This window comes from Cyprinus carpio, chromosome B8 (genome assembly GCF_018340385.1).
Source record: "Cyprinus carpio isolate SPL01 chromosome B8, ASM1834038v1, whole genome shotgun sequence".
NCBI lineage: Eukaryota > Metazoa > Chordata > Actinopteri > Cypriniformes > Cyprinidae > Cyprinus > Cyprinus carpio.
The window spans coordinates 9805807-9825395 of NC_056604.1; the positions used below are offsets into that span (position 1 = coordinate 9805807).

Below are 19589 nucleotides of genomic sequence, written 5' to 3' on the forward strand. Positions count from 1 at the left end.
TTCTTTAGTTTTAATTACTTAGCTGGAATAGTTGTTACTAGATCATTGACAGGGTAAAAAATCAAATCAAACAAATAATGGTTTCATTCACAACAGAACAGAAAGGCAGGCAGTGGAGTCCATCCACTTGAGCAGCTGCCCAGCACTGAGCTCTCCACAGTAGTTTGCATGGCAGGGAGGACTATCTGGCTCATCTTTACTTCAGTTTGGTTCCTGACAGCTCTCTCCATTTCCCATGAAAAACATGGGCTCTTCCAGCGGCATGGGATCCCTGGCTCATTTGCCAGGACTAAGGGCTCTGTTGGAGCAACTTACATGGTGAGATGTGTTATTGTGTGTGCATATTTGGGTGCGAGATGTAGCATCTGGTAAAGCATTGGGGCTAGATATATTACACTTGTCTTGAAGGATATCAGGAAGGTCAGAAAATTTAGCTTTTAAGACCATAGCCCTCGGGTGTAAGTGGTTTTGTATAAAATGGGCATGACTATCATGACAGGTAACTGTCCGCATCTCCACAGACTCATCACACACACTGTGTGTGTTTTCAAATGCCTTTTATAGCATACAGTGAGCGTGTTACATGTTTTCATAAGCCACATGCAATCTCCATCAGTTCAACAGGAGGTCAGTCCACCAGTTCACTGTAAAAAAAAAAATCTGCTTGAAAGTGTCAACACTTGCAACAGTGTTATAATTCGTAAGAAAATTCCTGTTGGAATGACTCGGTGCTGCAGAGCCTAAGAGATAAGTACAGGGCCTACTGAGTATGAATAAAAATAATTTATGTAACTTAAATAAAAATCACAAGATCATATTTACAAACACCAGGATAATTATTTGGGAGGATCATCCAGCTGTGCGAATTGCAATAATCATTCAATTGATATGCCGTGCAACCTGATAGATTATATACTGAACAAAAGCCTTTTTGTAAACTGTTACAACGACGTGCCATAGCGATTAATACGCTTAAATCGTTTTATGTTTGTCATTAGAATAAAGCTGGGCACAGCCAAATTCAGCGATTACAGAGATATGTAAGAACATATTACAGCTCATACCGTATAGTTGGCCAGAGGGAAGTTCCTATTGAAAAGCATACAAATTTAACCAATGACATCAAATAATCAGTGTGCCGTTATGCCCGTGTAAAGCACGCGCAAGCCCACGAGAACCTGGTCATACGTGTCAGACGAAAACGACCTTCAACAGAAACTGGACTGGAAGTAATGTAGACCTGTTGTGTGACTCACAGCCGTCCTACTCTTTCATATTCATGTATTATTTTCATTGGGGGTGAGCTGCAGACAAGGTATAAAAGTGACTATCCTCGTTAAATTAGTCAAAGACTGGATCTTAATATATGCGCCTAGCTAGTTTTTTCTAATAAAGAGAAAAAAAAAACCTACAGGATATAGTAGGCTAGGATGATATCTCACAATACCGTACGAGCATGCTGGCTGATTGTATTGCAAACAAATGATTACGTTTTCCAAAGTTTGCATAGCATGTTTAGCTATTCTGTCGCATTCCAAGTGTGAAATGCGTCTGAACTAAAATACGATTTGGGGAGGCTGGTAATGACAAAAAAGTCAAGCAACTTACATGAATAGATGTCAAACCACTCTCATTTGCACGAAGAGAAAGAAACAATTGTCTGCGTGACAGACGTAAACTTTGCAAAACGTATGAAAATAATAAACAGACATTCATATTCCCAATCATATACAAATGTCCACACTGCGCTCGGAAACTGTTCACATAAGCCCTATTTGAGTTACAGTGCCGCCCAGAAACTTTTTGTGAGGTAGACTGATTCCATTACACACGATCAACTCTGACCTTATGGAAAATAGTTTGGAATAAGCTAACAACGTTTCTGTAGTTAGAAAAAATATTAAGAAACAAAAAATAATCTACGTGTGTAGTGTTTTAATCATTAAGTTAGTTTAAAAAAATTTGCTTAACAAACCTTTAACAAAACACGAAGCCAGTGCATAAACACTCTAACACATGTTATCTTGACATATGCTCCTTTTATTACTCCAAGCATCTAAATTTATCGCAAAGAGTGTAGATGTAATTTGATGAAAAGTACATTGCATATAAATAACTGAAAAGGTAAATATGAATGCAAATAAATAAGAAAATATGTCTAATGGTGCGTTTTACGTTACAATTATTTTTATTACTATTATTATTTTTAATTAATAGCCTATTTTAATAATTGTCAAGACATAATAATAGGCTACATATCAGTGAATGATTCAGCTTAATTTCTTGTTTGTATTGCGATTTCGCACAGTTTTACTATCATAGTATGCAACCCATTAAGGCAACATAGTAAAACAAATACAGGGCTAATTAATGTGGAGCGCTTAATGCAACCTATCTTTAAAGAATCACAGGAAATTGGAGAAAGGAAACTATTTGGTCACCGAGCTTACGTCACTGCAGGGCATCACGCAAGAGAAATGGCGCCCTGCCATTGGTCACTGGCCCTTGTCAATCAAACGACAGCGTTCCCCCCGCCCCAGTGGTCAAGGTTGGTTGAGAAGGCGTCAGTGTGTTTAGTTTGTGCAGTCGAACCTGGAGCAGTGACAGATGAATTGTCGAAAATAGAGGAAAAGGGAACGCGGGCGACTCTCCCGTGCACAAAAAAAAAAACATGTTTTCCTAAAGGCAAAAGCTCCGTCGTGCCCATCGGATGGTCAAGCTCGGGGAAAAGTAAAGGTCTTTTTGAACATCGGCCGTCGTGCGTGTGTTTATTGTGTTGGATGTAGCCTATTGTTAGGGCAGTATAGGCACGGCTGCATATGGAGCGTATGCTGCTGCTGCTATAGGCTTGTCGTGAGAGCGTTGAATCGAAAGTGCCCGTCCGTGCGCCATTCTGGGGTCCCCCATGGCACAGAGCTTTCGCCTCTGATTATTGTGATGTGATCCAGAATAAAAACCGTGCCTTTTTAAATCACCTACGTTTGAATGCAGCCATTTGAAATAGTTTCTGCATGCGGGACGGGCGCTTCAGTGTTCCTTGTTTCATTTAACGTTAGCCTCAGACGCCAGTCTTGGAGGGGATTGGGTCCCGTCTTTTGTTTAGTTTTTATGCATTTTGCATGTTTTTGAGATGCATTCTTGCTCAACGGGGGGTTTATGAATCATAAAAAAAATTAATAAATTAAATATTTAAATCAGTATTTTTTTTGCTCAATATAATGAATATTTTCTTTGGATAGTACATTAATTTTTACTATAGACAGTTTAAGTTTAAACCAGAGAGGAGTGTGACACACAGTACTGATTTCTTGAATTTATCCTCACCAGCCATATTATGCCTTTTTTATTAATTTTGTTTTATTAACTTAATATTGTATTCTCTCTGTTTTATTGCAGGTTAGCTTTTGTATGTTTATGAGTATCTGTTACACATTGGTGCTCAGAAGTCAGCGCAGACTTTCCTGTCAGAAGTAAGGACCCCAATCTCAGTGGAGGACCATACTTTTGTTTTTTTTTTACAGACACGCACTTGTAAACATTAAAATTAAAAAAAGTATTTCAGGTCTATGCACTCATAGACTGCATTTAAAAATATATATATATTTGATAATTTTATGGTCCATTTTAGATCCGATGGGAAAAGAATATCACGCTGGGAGACCCTCCTGGGTTCCTGCATTCCTGGTGGTGGTGAGTATTTTGAGTGTATAGTTGACCCATTTTTTAAACCATATGTTTATGCAAGAAACAGACTGAAATTTATGTTATTCAGTGAAAATCTTTTACCACACACAGCTGTTAAATTGTATGGTTCATTGTTATTGCAAATGTTTTTTGTTTATTCCATTGAAGCAAAACTTGTAGAGGTTTTAAATGACACGAAAATGAGTAAATGATGCAATCATTTTTTGCAAGAAACCATGGGCACATGCAGGCTTATTTGACCACTTTTTCTTTACCCAGTGTCTTTTGGGACCTCTACTGTGCAGCTCCTGAGAGGAGAGACACATGCGAACATTCAAGCGAGGCCAAGGCTTTCCATGACTATGTGAGTACAGAAACACACAGACTGTTTCCATAATGTATGCAGATTAGAGGACAAAATTGCATTTCATGTGCCTGTGAATCTTGCAGACTCTGGAAGAGTCTCTGTGTTTTATAATAAGGAAGTGTGTACAGTGTCGTGTGTGAAGGATGTAGTAATCACCACTACAATAGCAGTGATGGTCAGCAGGGTTTTCCATGGAATCATCACTGTTTCTAGACAAAGATGGTACGTGTCTCAGACGATCAGCTTTTTCATGTACATGATGTTCGGCTGATTGGAAATTACGGTCTGCATCTTCACAAAGATTGAAGCCAGGACAGCTCTTATTATTGATAAATATTTCAAAATTGTGTTATGTGGCACTTTTAAAATGTTGACCCTGTGACCCTGGACCACAAAACCATTCATAAGCGTCATTTTAAAAAAAAATGGAGATTTATACATCATCTGAAAGCTGAATAAATAAGCTTTCCATTGATGTATGGCTTGTTAGGATAGGACAATATTTGGAATCTGGAGGGTGCAAAAAAAATTCAAAATATTGAGAACATTTTTAAGTTGTTCAAATGAAGTTCTTTGCAATGCATATTACTAATCAAAAATTAAGTTTTGATATATTTACGGTTGGAGATTTGCAAAATATCGTCATGGAACATGATCCTTTATTTAATATCCTTATTATTTTTGACATAAAAGAAAAAATTATAATTTTGACCCATACAATGTATTGTTGGCTTTTGCTACAAATATACCCATGCTATTTATGACTGATTTTGTGGTTCAGGGTAACAAATGGATTTGTAGGCAGAAGCCCTTTACAGTGGCATGAAGTTACTAACAAATCAAATCAAATAATTTTTAGGCAAGCCAAGTCCTAGTTTTCCATGAAATGCAAATTGTAGCATCTCTCATTTCTATGCATTTTCCCAACAGCTTATATAGGAATGATGCAACTCTTAGGCCAGAATCTCCAGTTTTAGCTTCCTACCAATAATATATGGCTGACATCGCTGATGTCTAGCCGCAAGCTTTAGTGAGGGGCCACAGGTCAGAGGTCATATGCAGCGAGTCTAAAAATCAAACCCTTGCATTCTCTCTGTCTAGACATCCTAATCTGAAAAGATGCTGCCATATAGGGATATATGAAACATTATCTGCCATGTGAAAATTAGCTGCATGTTCAGCGTGGCTGGATCTTCAGGAGTGTTATAGGGCATTATGTTTTGAAGTCATCGTGTGATCGCCGCAGTCTCCTGCCTTTTGTGCCCAGCTGTGGTCGGGACCGTGGCGTCAGGTCTGTGCTCTCTTATTCTCCAGAGGGTGGGGGAGGAGGCTGCGCCCTCTTTAAACAGTGGCCATGTTGTCTTCATGCTGTGTCAGGGGAAAAACACTCCCCCTCGGGCTGCGGTGGGGGATGGAGAGTGATTGATGGCTGTCATGGAGCCCGTCGGTAGGCAGATTGAAAAGGAGGGAAGAGACAGATGGAACGAGGAGCATGGAAGCGAACTTGGAGAGTGAGGGAAGGACGAGCTGTGTGGAGCAGGACTGTGTTGGATTTGTTTTGTTGTTTCAGGGCATTTTGGTGATATAATGATGTTAGATTGCCGAAGGAGGGCTGTCATCAGGGTAGGGCAACCAGGAACCTTTCCCTGGCTTAACTTGGAGGATTTTCCTTGGTTATGAGAAATTTTAGCTAATCCTAAAGTGACATGAAATGACATTCCCACCCATTTCACTTAAGTAATATGATTTTCCAAGTGAAATAAGATGCTCAGCAAGAGGAGGAAGGGTGAAAATTGATTTTGTCCATTGAGAATTGATTGGATCATGAAAAGTAGGCGTTCTTTTCCAGAATTTTTTGTTGAATTGCTCACCCTTCGAAACAGGAAATGGCAGCCTTGGTGAGGTCAGCCAAAATAGAAAAGTCATTTTGGAAATGGATCAAATCAATGAATTTTACTACAAACTTTAGTTTTCTTTGGAATAACATGCACTGCAGTGCTATTTATTAATATTTTGAAGTGGGGTTTTATTTTCAGTATTATTTTAATTTAAGTTTTAGTATTTTTATGATGTACGTTTATGATGTTTCTTTATTAGTAAAAACTATTCCTCTTAAGAAATATTTACATATTGAAATCATATTTACAATTTAATTTCATGTAATACTTATATTTTATTTTAGCTTTTTCAATTAGCAATGACTTTTGTTCCCTTTTTTTTAGTAAACCATAACACTGATAAGGTTTGAATGATATGTTTAGAAAATATCTATTGTGTCTATTAAGAATGTGATTAGGATCGACCTTTATATCGATGGCCCTTGAACTGTGAACTTGAATAGTCTGAATGAAAAGCGTAGCTGCTCCATTGTTGTGGATCAGTCTCGGTCTGACTCTTCCCATTGGCCGGTTCTGATCTGTGTTGTTCTATCAGGGTCAGCTGCTCTTCTTTCTTTCTACCTCCTTCCTGTGGTATTTCACAGTGCTCTCTGAAAAGCCTTGCTCGGTTAACTCAGGCTGCAGTGTGACAGGCAGCAGACCAAACTGTGCTTTTTCCACTGCCATTTATATGCATGATCAAATCCCTGTTGTGCTTTGAAACCGAGTTCTTTCCCTCTTGGTTTTGTAGACCTTAAAAAATTTGATTTTACACCAGTCAGTTGTGGCTATGCCATTGGCTTTATTGCTTGCTGTTAAGAGCACAGATTTATGAGTGATAGAATGCATTAAGCTACATTTTCTACTTGTGGAATAAATCTGTTTTTCCTAGGGAAAAAATCTGTACATAAGATATACAGGTGTCCCCCCCTCCCCCCCCATCTAATCTGTCCTGATCTTTTGTTTTTTCTTAACGATTTGTGCCCACAGAGTGCCGCAGCAGCCCCCAGTCCTGTTCTTGGGAACATGCCACCAGGAGATGGCATGCCAGGTGGACCCATGCCCCCTGGATTCTTCCAGGTTAGATCATCACCCTCTTTCTAAACCTCATGTCTTGTGAGATATTTTTAAGATGTCACAGATCCAAACCCTGCATAGACTATTAGTCAAACGTTTGGTCACAGTGAATTAATGTTTCTCTTGATTTTAAAAAGCTGTTATACAAATGTATTATTATTTTTGTTATTATTACATGTATGTGTATATATTATAATGAGCCTTAAACTGCCTACATTGCCTAATAAGTGCTCAAGTACATGCATAAAGCTTGCCACAGCGCAACGCAGAAGTAATGGTTATGAATGTGTCAGGGAAAAACAGTAAGGAGGCTGCATTAACATTTTAATAATTCAGTGATAAAACAAGTGCTTTCTTTGTTTCGGTTTAAGAGATGAAGTCGGCGACACTGACTTGTCATCGTCCCGCAAAAGTGGATGCGCCTGTGTGTTTCATACGGATTGCATAATCTGAGAATAGTTTTCCGTTTGAATTGGTTCATTTGAAAGTAGACATTTCACTCTCTATAGTTATATATTTTTAATGTCTGTAAGGCAAAGATATACACGACTTTTGTGCTCAAGTTCACAGAGGCTGAGATGGCAGAAAGCGCATCCAGTATGCTTTTATTATTTTAACACAAGCAAGTTTTGTCGTTATTGTGAGTGCACACAAATAAATGTGGAGTCTTTACAGATCTCTTATCTGTATGACCAAAATGATAGAGTATTTTAAGAATATGTGAGCGCACCGGAGCCTGCATCTGTGCTGAAGTGAGCGCTAATATTCAGCTTCCACACTCCACACAGACACTTGAACAGTGCACATTTCTCTAGGTTAACATTAGATTGAGTGGAAATGTGAAGCACAATTCATATTTCAGAAGGCGGGACTTCATTTGGTACAGGAAACTATTTCAGCCGATCATGCCAGACTGGGGAGAGAGGTGTTGTAGTAATGTAAAATATGTGAAAAATTATTTGTTTTTCGAACAACCTAGTATGAGATTCGGTTCTAGTACCCCTCCAAAACAAAATCAAGACTTTGTAAAAGAGCATAATAGGACCCCCTTAAGTAAAAAAACAGGGGAATGATGGGGCAGATCTCACTACTCAGTGTTGGCTCCAGTATTGCCTTTCTCTATTCAAATTCTGTTGCTTCTGTTGAATTCTTCATAAATGTTTATTTGTGTTCACTCATTGATTCATTTGTTTAATTTGTCCAAGTGCTTTGCTCTTTCAGTGTGAGTTTATCTGTTCAGCCACCAGTCACTTATGATTCTCAATGCGTTCTGTGGTGTTGTTCTCTTTCCAGCTCTTTAATGACTCTCTCTTTTTTCTTTCTTGTCTCTCCATTGCCCTTTTTATCACTTGCCACCTTTCCCTTGCTTGGTCTCTCGCTCCTGCTCTCCTCTCATGTGGTCTCTTCACTTTCTTAGGGCCCTCCCGGCTCCCAGGCCTCCCCTCACGCTCCTCCTCCCCCTAACAGCATGATGGGACCCCACGGCCAGGTAGCGGCTCCTGTCTATTCACGGGCTATTTCATTTGACTGATTCTGCCCTCTGTATTGTTTCTCTCTCGCCGTCTTCCTGTTAGCCTGCTCTGCTGAGCTGTGGTTCCCCTGTGTTCTCCGAGGCATCTTTGCAACTTCATTAGGTTCAGACAAAATGTCATTGTTACAGTTTTCTGACCAGTTGATTTGTGTTGCAGCCTTTCATGTCACCTCGCTTTGGTGGGGGACCACGACCCCCCATCAGAATGGGCAACCAGGTGAGTTCATCAATGTGGTCTTGATGTCAGCTTTTGTAGCTTTAATTAAAATGTCCAATAAAAAAAAATTAATAATCAAAATAGATGTTAAAATGTGTACCGACACTTTTCCAGCCCCCAGGTGGAGTTCCAGCCGCCCAGCCAATGCTCCCAAACATGGATCCCAGACTACAGGGTGAGCATGAGTTATGAGTATATTTAAGTTAACATATTTTAAAGCTGCAGATGACCTAAACTTATTTGATTTATTTTTTCTTTATCTATATGGAGGGTGGATAGGATGAATGTTCCTAGAGGAATGGGTCCCATGGGCCCCGGCCCCCAGAGTTTCGGAGGAGGGATGAGACCGCCACACAACTCAATGGGCCCTGGCATGCCAGGAGTGAACATGTAGGACCTTTTGTGACAATAGTGTTTGGGGTCATTAAGAATTCAATAAAATTAATGTCTTTAATCAACAAGGACACATTAAATTTGAGTAAAGACATTTATAATGTTACAGAAGTTTTTTTTTTCCAGCAAATGCTGTTTTTTTTAACTTTTTATTCATCAAAGAATCCTAAAAAATGTATCAAAATAATAAACAGCACAACTGTTTTGTTGAATTGATAATATCTTGATCACCAAATTTGCATATTAAAATGATTTCTGAAGGATCATGTGACTCTGAAAACTGGAGTCATGGCTGCTGAAAATTCAGCTTTGACATCACTGGAGCAAATTACATTTTAAAGTGTTTCTTCTGTTGTAATATTTTAGGTTGTAATAATATTTCTGTTTTTTTAATAAAAAAAGCAGCCTTGGTGAGCATAAGAGAATTCTTAAAAATTATTACCAACTCCAAATTTGTGAACAGTAGTTAATGATGTAAATGACTGATTAAATGGAAACTGAATACTCGTCCACATTATTTGTGTTTTGTAGGGGGCCTGGAAATGGCAGACCACCATGGCCAAATCCAAATGCCAACAATGTAATATATTCTAATTTGAAGTATTTTATAACTGTAATTACATTTATTTCTGTAATAAAATACTACATTCCCAAACATAATTCCTTTTGTTTTCGTTTAGATGCCATATTCCTCACCATCTCCTGGTGCTTATGGGGTAACAAAAAAAAAATCTACTCATCTACTGCACATTTGATTACTATAATAATTCATAAAGACTTTGGAGTATTACTTTAAAGCTGTAATCCATTTGTTCCTCCAGGGTCCACAAGGAGGAGGGCCTCCAGGAACACCTGGAATTGTCCCTAGTCCAGCAGGTCTGTTTGCCACACATTCAGTTCAGAAAACACTGTAAATCAGCTGAGAGTCTTTCATATCCTTCTCAACTGGATTTAGTTGAACTCTGATTTCCATAGATGTCAGAATTACCCCAGACTTTGCCTAAAGCAGAATATTGATTGTTTAACTGATCATGCAGAGATTTCCATCCCATTAATGAAACCTCTCTCACCCTCAGACTCCAACAACTCCAGTGAAAACCTGTACACCATGATCAACTCAGGAGGTGGAGGTCGCAACAGTGTAAGAGACAGACCTGCTGACTCATTTCTCAGAGGCACACCATTCAGAAATTGCTTAGTGTAGTACATTAGCGCAGCAGAAGTGCCCTTGGCTGTGTTCATGTTACCCTTTTTCATCATTACTGTCTGATGACAGAACATGTCAGAATAATTTTAATTTTTTTTTTCGCTGGTTTTGTCCAGTTTCCCATAGGCCCAGGCTCTGAGGGCCCCCTAGGGGCCATGGCAGGAATGGACCCGATGCATATGAACGGAGGTAAAGCTACTGTAAAAACACATGGTTATATTTAAAATAAAAACTTAAATCTATTTGAAAACTTTTTTTTTAATCTTTATATTGCATTTATAGGTTCAGGAGATCTGGATGGACTTCCAAAGGTGATTATAATCTTTCTAATAGTATTTGAAGACCACCAATGTTATATTTTGTTGGAGTCAGAATTGGATGTATTTCAAGAATATTTAATAGAATTCTGCAGGAGTGGGTCCTAAAACATGGAAATGAGTAAGCATTTTTGCACTTCCGGTTCCATCCTGAAGTCAGTGGGGTTTTGGTTAAAGGGGTCATATGATGCTTTTTTAAAGATCATTATTTTGTGTATGTGGTGTAACAGAATATGTTGACATGCTTTAATGTTCAAAAAACACATTACTTTTCAAATACTGTTCATTATTGTGAGCCTCTATGCCCCGCCTCTCTCAAATGTGTCATTTTCTACAAAGTCCCTCCTTCTGACAAGCACAGTCTGCTTTGATTGGCCAACTGACTCATAGTGCATAATGATTGGATGAACACCCCAAGCACTCGTTGGAAATGTAACGCCCCTTTCCATAATCCCGAGCTTCATCTTTCAAAATAAATGTAAAGACAGTTAAAAATGTCCTTAGTTTTACCATCAGTTCAAGCCCGAAACGGTAACAGAGTCGCGTGACAGACCCAGTGATGATGCTCGTATGTGTTTGCAGTACACAAGCCACTGACGGTTAAGACAGCTGACTCCAAAGTGTGGCCCTCTCTCTCTCTCTCACACACACACACGCACACACACGATGCGCAAAACTCTGCATTTGAACAGTCAGTAGCAAATACTTCAATAACAAAACATACTTACAGTAGCTGATTCAGAAGCGCCAGAATGTTGTAGCAAAGTCAGAATTACCTCCTCTCCTAGGTTCATGAAACGGTCGTCCATAAAATGCGTTGCTGTTCTGTTGTAAGTAATCTTGAAGCTTCCTAAATGCATCTACTTTCAGAAGGCCAAATAAAGTGCTTTTGCTTTCGCCTCGATACACACAACATCACCCTGATATGGATGCTTCAACACTAACTGCGATAACTGAAACCATGCCTTCTTTCTTTGCGTATACATTTGGGCGGCATTACGCAAATATTTCCACATAGTGATGTAGATATTTGGGGGCGTTAGAACGAGCCGTTTTAGGAGGCGTGGCAGAGTCTTAACTTTGATAAAGAATATCTCTTTGGATTTGAGACTTTAGTCTTTGCAACTTTACAGATCTTCTTTATGCACCAAGAGCTTGTAACACTCCAAAGAGAAAGAAAAAATTGAACTACAGAGGTTGACTTTTTATTCAGATTTTACAGCTTGTTGTGTTTGTACTCGCACTCTTACAAACTATTCTAACTCAAACTTGTAGATTTTAAAATAAGATCGAAAGAGTTTTCAGAAACCTAGTGGTGTTGATGTTGAAGCTAATGGAAAATTGTTTTGGAACTAGGGTGATGGTAACTTCCAGGTTGGCCAAAAATAGATAAATACGTCATCCCTGCAACAGTCTTATTCACTTTATCCTATATGAGAAGTTTCCAACTAAGTTTCACATCTCATCATCAGAATTCTCCTAACAACATGAGTGGCATGAGCAATCCACCCGGGACCCCGGAGGATGAAGATGTAGGAGGGCAGCTACCTTCACTCCTTCCAGAATGAGAATGTAAGATTCAGCAACTTTTACATGCCTTTATGTTATATATTATGACAGGGTTTCCCAAACTGGGGTTTGTGAGTGGATGGAAAGCTAATAATTAAATCATGAAAATTTTAAATGGTTTTATTTAAAAAAAAATTATTTGATCAGAAGAATAAAACCCCTACTAAAGTGTATCAACTTAAAATCATAGTCTCAAATCTGTATTTCAAAAGAAGTTTGGGGATTATAGATGTTTTTAAAACTGCTAGCTAGCTATGAAGCTTAACAATGTGCCATTACGAACTTTTTTGTTTCTTTCGGTCTTTACAGGCAGTACTCTCCTTTCCATGACCATGAGCGGTCTGATGCCAGTCTGTTTGCTCCATTCTGCTGGAAACTCACAGTTGGCCATCGATGACATAGACAGAGTACATGTACAGGAAATGGAATTGGGTGGGACTGCCCTGCGTCCTCACAAGTGGTCTCATGCAATATCAAAATGATTTTTGTTGTTACTTCTTTTCTTTTTTTTAAATGGCTAGCAAATCTTTTCTCCTCTATTACGATCAGAAGATCTAAATGTGACTCAGTGCTCCTGGATTTTTAGTTTTCTTGTTCCCCTCAGAGGCCATCTCTCATTAAGAAGAAAAGTATGGTTACTGCTGACATAATCGCTGGATGTGTGTACATTTTGTGCCGAAGAGGAATAATCGCAGTTCGCTCTCTCTCTCGAAATCCGACATCCACGTCCAACTTTCAGCATGGTTTACACGTACGAAACTTCCTCCGATTTTTTAACACTGAACTCTCATACGTGGCCTTGAATTCTGTGAATATTTTATTGCCTTTCGATGACCTGTTTTTATTTTTTCTCCAGCGAAACGAAACGCATCAAGTGGTGAGAGAATTCAGTCTTTTCTGAATGGGAAAGACTCCCAGTTGTATTTTACTTGTGCACTGTCATTTTTGTCTTCAAGCATTATAAGCAGCTGCTTTTAAGGAATAACTGCATTGACGGGTCCTGTCGTGAAGAGGACTTTTTTTTGTTTTCTGCACTGATTTCAAGTTCTTTTATTTTTCTGAAATTTAACTGCTGTCTCAATCTTTGGTGAAGACTGAATGATACGCTGATCCTCTCAGATGCTGACCCCGACAAACATACTACCTATGAGACCTTCTCAGAGCTCCTCAGGCGGGTGACTGGATTACGTGTCTGGATGGGTCCATAGATAACCCATATCATGTTTTCTTTTTTTATATATATGTAAATCCCTCCCATGTGCCTCTTGTTTTAGCTCTGAAATGGTTTGATGTTGGTTTAAAGGCGTCGTCCTGTTGCTTTTGTAAGCCAGACTCTAGTGTGTTTGGATTTGTTTTGTATTAGGTTTCATTTGAGCGACATCAAAGTCATACTACAGTTAGAATGGTATCTTCTATTTATACAGACACTTGGACATAGTTTTACTTTTTAGTAGTTGTTTTGCACTGCTTTTGTTAGCTTGTGCATCATACTTTTAACTGTGGGCTGAATGGGCTTGTTTATATATTGACTACTAAATTATTTGGCTCCTTTGAGGATTTTTGTCTTATGTTTTTCAGTCATTTATACTAATTCAAGCAGGAAAGCAGCGTTTCAGCCTACCTTCAGTTTCCATCAAATCACTTTTTAAGATAAAAGGGAAAGCTCAGTGTGAAATGATTTTAACTTTGGAAAATGATGTAAAGCTGTTGATGTTCCCCGACTTCTTTAGGGCAGCATCTCTCCAGAGGGCCGAGATCCAGCCAATTGATTTCCATGTAAATCATTCTCTTTGAATCAGTGAACCAGTTTCAATGTAATATAAAGTTGTTCCCCAAATTGTCTCAAGCCTCTGTCTTGTTTTCACTCATGGCACAATGCATGTAATGTTTTTAGTAGGCAGAGCGTGTAGTAAGAACCCATTGACAAAGCTCTTCGCTCTCCTCTTCTGCGAAACGTCCAGCAGGATCATAGTGGACACGGCTCAAATGGGCTGCAAGGGTGTCATGCACAACCTGCGAGGCTCAAGTGATTTATAAGAGCTCTACAGGTTTTGCCCAACCAACTGGCACTTAAACTGCAAACCAGTGATCGCCCTTAAGAGTGATTTTCTTTCTCAGCAACTCTCATGGTATTAGTGACTGTTCCCACAGAAAATGTTTTCCAATTTTTTTTTTTTTTTTTAAAGTAAACATGCACTAGACCAGTGCTTTGCAACCTATTTGACTCCAAGGCCCAATAATGACTCCAAAAATATTTGAAGACCCCACCCCCTTTTGAGAATTAAACTCATCACAACATTGCTAAAATTATATTTTTAGTATAGTTGCTTGGTAAATTTCAACAGATTACATTTTGTGACTTGGCTGCCTGATCTTGTGGCAAACAGTGAACTGTCATTCTAATTACGATGGAAATCAAAGGTCACGATAAAAAAAAGATATAAATCAATCATTTACTGCATATAACTGACACAAAGACATTTTAAAGCCTGTGGTGAATATAAAAAGCTTTGCACATCCATGTTTAGCTGTTTTAATAAACCAGTTGTACCATTAGTCCTTAAGAATATTTTTTTTATTCTAGGGCTTCTAGAATTATTTATTCTAGCAGCCCTTTTAAATGAATGAAAGCAGGGTCTTGAGTCAAACTTTGTCTTTGGATCAGTCTGTAGCTCTGTGAGCAACCAACAACAGGATCCTGACTGCCAAATACACCATGTGACGAGTCCAAAGTACAAACGCAGTATAGGGTAAGGTCAAGCTTGCAGCTAAAAACAGGAACTGATCGTTGTTTATCATTCATGAATATCTCCGAATTGAATTGCTCCAGTCTGAATTACATTAAAGGTTAAACAGGTAGAAGTCCCAAATCCAGCACGTCTTTTGTTTTACATTTAATAATTTGATATGATCTTCCATCATTTCATTTGACCTCTCCATCTTTTACAGCTTAACAAAGGTTCAAATATTGTGCAAGGGTTATGAAAACCCCCCCCACATAATTTTTTTGTGAAAATTACATTGTTATTGTTCAAACTGTGCAGCTTAAAAGAAGTTCTTTGAAATATTTGTCTGGTCAAGTATGGATAAAAGAGCAGTTCAAGATGTGCTTTTCACTGAAGGACATGCACACGCCATTGATGTGAAGTAAAGTTGTCATGCCTACTGACATACACTGTATGATATATGATATGATATGTTTATTTGAATAGTTGTTGAAAACAGTATTCAGTGAAATCCGTGCTTCTAAATTTGTTTAGAACAAATGACTGAATTATCAGTTTACAGTTCACACAGTTTTACCCTGTAAGCATCATTTAGTCACAAGTTAAGAAAAAAATCTTACAAGCACAGATGCCCTTCACAATCTCTGCTGATGGATATTTATATAGTCTTTGAATACAATGCTGGTATGATAATTATGCATTTGCATTAAAGCAGAAAAAATAGATCAATGTTTACAAAAAACCCATTTGGTTACAAATTCCATTGAAAAATATATGCTAAAGATACTGTCACCAACTTACATTTTACATCCCCCTGTGTTTGAAACATCAAGGTACAGAGACCAGCTGGTTTAATCTGTATCTGTCACAAGCAAACACAAGGACTCAGAAAATGAGTTCAAGGACTGGAATTTCAGAAAAGTGCAAATATATCAATGCAATCATGGATAGAAAACTTAAATTTTTTTCCCTTTTAATTAGTTTTCTCCAGAACTTTTCGACCTCTTCAGGGGTTGTATCCCCAAGGTCCAATGCCACCCTGTTAGGAAGAATAAAAACGAGTGTGAAAATCCCTCCATACTGTGGACTTCCTGATGAATATATTTAGACTATACAAAACACTGGCATTCAAAAATGCAGCAAAAGCAAAAGAACAGAACCAATTGCGACTATAAAACCTTTTGCCTCATGCTGTTCAGCTCATTCCAAACCTTTCACCTTTATAAACCACGAGAAATCTCTTACTACAAGAGGAACAGAGTGTGTAAAACCTCTGGCCAAGAGCTTTCACTGCTTTCCAAAAGCAGTGCCTATGTTCCAAAGCTTTCACTAGCAACTCTCTACTGCTCTCACGAGAGCCGTTATGAAGGCTTTGGAGGCATTTCCTGTACTGTGTGCACTGTGCAGTTTGTCTACATTACAAAAACACTCACCTGATAGATAACTTTCCCACTCTGAACGACATAGAGGCGCTCAGGCAGGGCTCCGTATTTGCTGGCAGTGATGTTGGTCATCTCATCCACTACCACAGGGGCAGAGGGGGTCCTCTTTGACCAGGGTCCGGGCCGCAGCAAGTCTCTCCTCCAAGTTTTTGTGCACGCTGATGTCAACGTGGTTTTCAAAGGCCCAAGCATCTATAAGAAAACAGAGGAATTTTGCTATTTGTATAACATTTATCACTTAGTGCTCTATATGTAAAGTACTCTACAGTGTATTCTATGCAAAGGTTATATCAGCCCATATTGTTACTACTGCATCAGAACAACAGCACATTCTTTGAAATATTGTCATTACCAGTTGCATGCGCTTCTGCAAGGTATACAACAAGGAAATCTGCCACATCACTGAAGTCCTTGACAAGTTGTTTGAACTCGTCAAGTTTGTAGAGAATTGGGGTCAGGTGCAGCTTCCGAAACTCAGAACCAGTGGACGGTTCCCTGTGAAGAAGACTGCATCAGTAACAGTGTTGGGTGTAATGCATTACTAATTAATTCATTAATTAATTTTAATGTAATTGCATTAAATACTGCCTAGACTATAAAAAAACAATCTTTTGATGTAACATCCCTTTAAATACTGTGGTCAGTTCAAGATTTTTTTTCTTTAATTGGAAATGAACCTTAGGACTGATGCAGTCAGTTTAATTATACACATAATAATAATAATCATATAGAATACATTTACTATACCTTTAAGAAAACGATGAATGCTCGTTTTTTGTCCATCCAGGGTGAATAAAGCTGTGTCCGGAGCCGCGTGCCCCTCAAACGCCTCCAGGCCCAGCGAGCACCAGTTCACGGAGAGCACGGTTTTAATGAACCTCAGAGAAAAGAAAGTCGGACCCCAGTCTTCGTATCTGAATTTGGGGTTTTGAGTCATCGTCGACTTCTCTCCCATTTTTAGATGGATTTTTCCTCATCAGTCCCGGGGAAACGAAGGACAGGGAGTTTCAACAGGGTACCATTCACGATCGCAAATAATATCATGGCCACAGCTGATACATAAACAGAAAGTTTTCTGAGCGCATATCCCACCGCTATCCCCCATCGCGAGAAGAATTTATCAGTCCACGCGTCGTGGCGCGAGCACTAATGTTACATGAATGAAAAAAGACTTTGCCTGTGTTGTAGCAAAAGCTTCCGCCCTCCACACCACAGCAATATTACATCACGACAAAATTCAAGATCAAATTTTACTAGGGCAAAGGCTTTGCTCATTATTATTAATTAGGTCGTATTTGCGTTGCTTGATAACCTTCCTGGGGAACTTATTTATAAGCCTTTTTTGTCATAGCGGGATTTGTTGATTCGCCAGTCGACTAGCGACCACTTGCCTTCAGCAAACAGCTGGGGTCGGCTACTGGAAGAACGTCACGGAGCGTAATTAATATTCATGAACCAACCTTCGCCATAGTAAGAATCATAACTTGGCTTGTATATTGTTATTGTATTTATCATAGTGGACACAAAAAGTAAAAAACAAACAAACAAACAAACAAAAAAAAAAGCTCCATAAATACCACATTGTTTTTGATGCATATTTTATATAAAACGTCCTATCAATATTCTTATTAGGCCGACTGACGTTTTAATGTTAGTTTCTAAAAATGTCCATAAGATGTCACTATTGATGACAAACATTTTCTATTATTTTTTTTTACAATTCGACCGCTGGCTATATGCACATCATGTTGCTGCAAAGTCTTTTGAGAGCTGTAAGAGTTTTTTCCTTCAATTAGAAATGAAGTTCCTAGATCATGTGTGTGATCATACATCTCCACAGGTACAAGAAATGATATAGGGACTATTATTGTATGGGGACTAACATGCACCACTTGGAAGTCAGAGGTCCAGATGCAGAAATCTGCATGACAGATTATATAAATAGATAACAACACTAAAAGTTAATCACACCATACAATTTGTATGCATTTATTAATTAATCTGTTAATTTGTTGCATAGCAGCCAGACACAGAATTTTGCTTTTGCCAAAGAAAATTAGTTAAAGAGTTGATCTTGTCCTTTCAGGGATAGTATATACAGGTGCTGGTCATATAATTAGAATATCATTAAAAAGTTGATTTATTTCACTAATTCCATTCATAAAAGTGAAACTTGTGTATTATATTCATTCATTACACGCAGACTGATATATTTTAAATGTTTATTTCTTTTAATTTTGATGATTATAACTGACAGCTAAGGAAAATCCCAAATTCAGTATCTCAGGAAAATTAGAATACTGTGAAAAGGTTCAATATTGAAGACACCTGGTGCCACACTCTAATCAGTCTAATTAACTCAAAAACACCTGCAAAGGCCTTTAAATGGTCTCTCAGGCTAGTTCTGTAGGCTACACAGTTCATGGGGGAAGACTGCTGACTTGACAGTTTGTCCAAAAGACGACCATTGACACCTTGCACAAGAGGGGCAAGACACAAAAGGTCATTGCAAAAGAGGCTGGCTGTTCACAAAGCTCTGTGTTCAAGCACATTAATAGAGAGGCGAAGGGAAGGAAAAAGATGTGGTAGAAAAAAAAAAGGTACAAGCAATAGGGATAACCGCACCCCGGAGAGGATTGTGAAACAAAACCCATTCAAAAAATGTGGGGGAGATTCACAAAGAGTGGACTGCAGCTGGAGTCAGTGCTTCAAGAACCACTACACACAGATGTATGCAAGACATGGCTTTCAGCTGTCGGATTCCTTGTGTCAAGCCACTCTTGAACATCAGACAGCGTCAGAAGCGTCTCGCTTCAAAAGGACTGGTGGACTGCTGCTGAGTGGTCCAAATTTTGTTCTCTGATGAAAGTAAATTTTGCAGTTCCTTTGGAAATCAAGGTCCCAGAGAGTCTGGAGGAAGAGAGGAGAGGCACACAATCCACGTTGCGTTGAGGTCCAGTGTAAAGTTTCCACAGTCAGTGATGGTTTGGGGTGCCATGTCATCCTGCCTGTTGGTGTGGTCCACTGTGTTTTCTGTGGTCCAAGGTCAACGCTAGCCGTTTTTCTTATACCAGGAAGTTTTAGAGCACGTCATTCTTCCTGCTGCTGACCAACTTTATGGAGATACAGATCTCAATTTCCCAACAGGACTAACGACCACTTGCCTTGAGAACGGTATAACT

General features: G+C 38.8%; 2 pseudogenes; one reads left to right on the forward strand and one right to left on the reverse strand.

Moving 5' to 3' along the window:
* The first annotated feature begins 168 nt into the window (after window positions 1–168).
* On the forward strand, window positions 169–12302 carry LOC109083731 (annotated as a pseudogene).
* A 3122-nt stretch (window positions 12303–15424) lies between these two features.
* Window positions 15425–17396, reverse strand: LOC122138120 (annotated as a pseudogene).
* Window positions 17397–19589: the final 2193 nt, after the last annotated feature.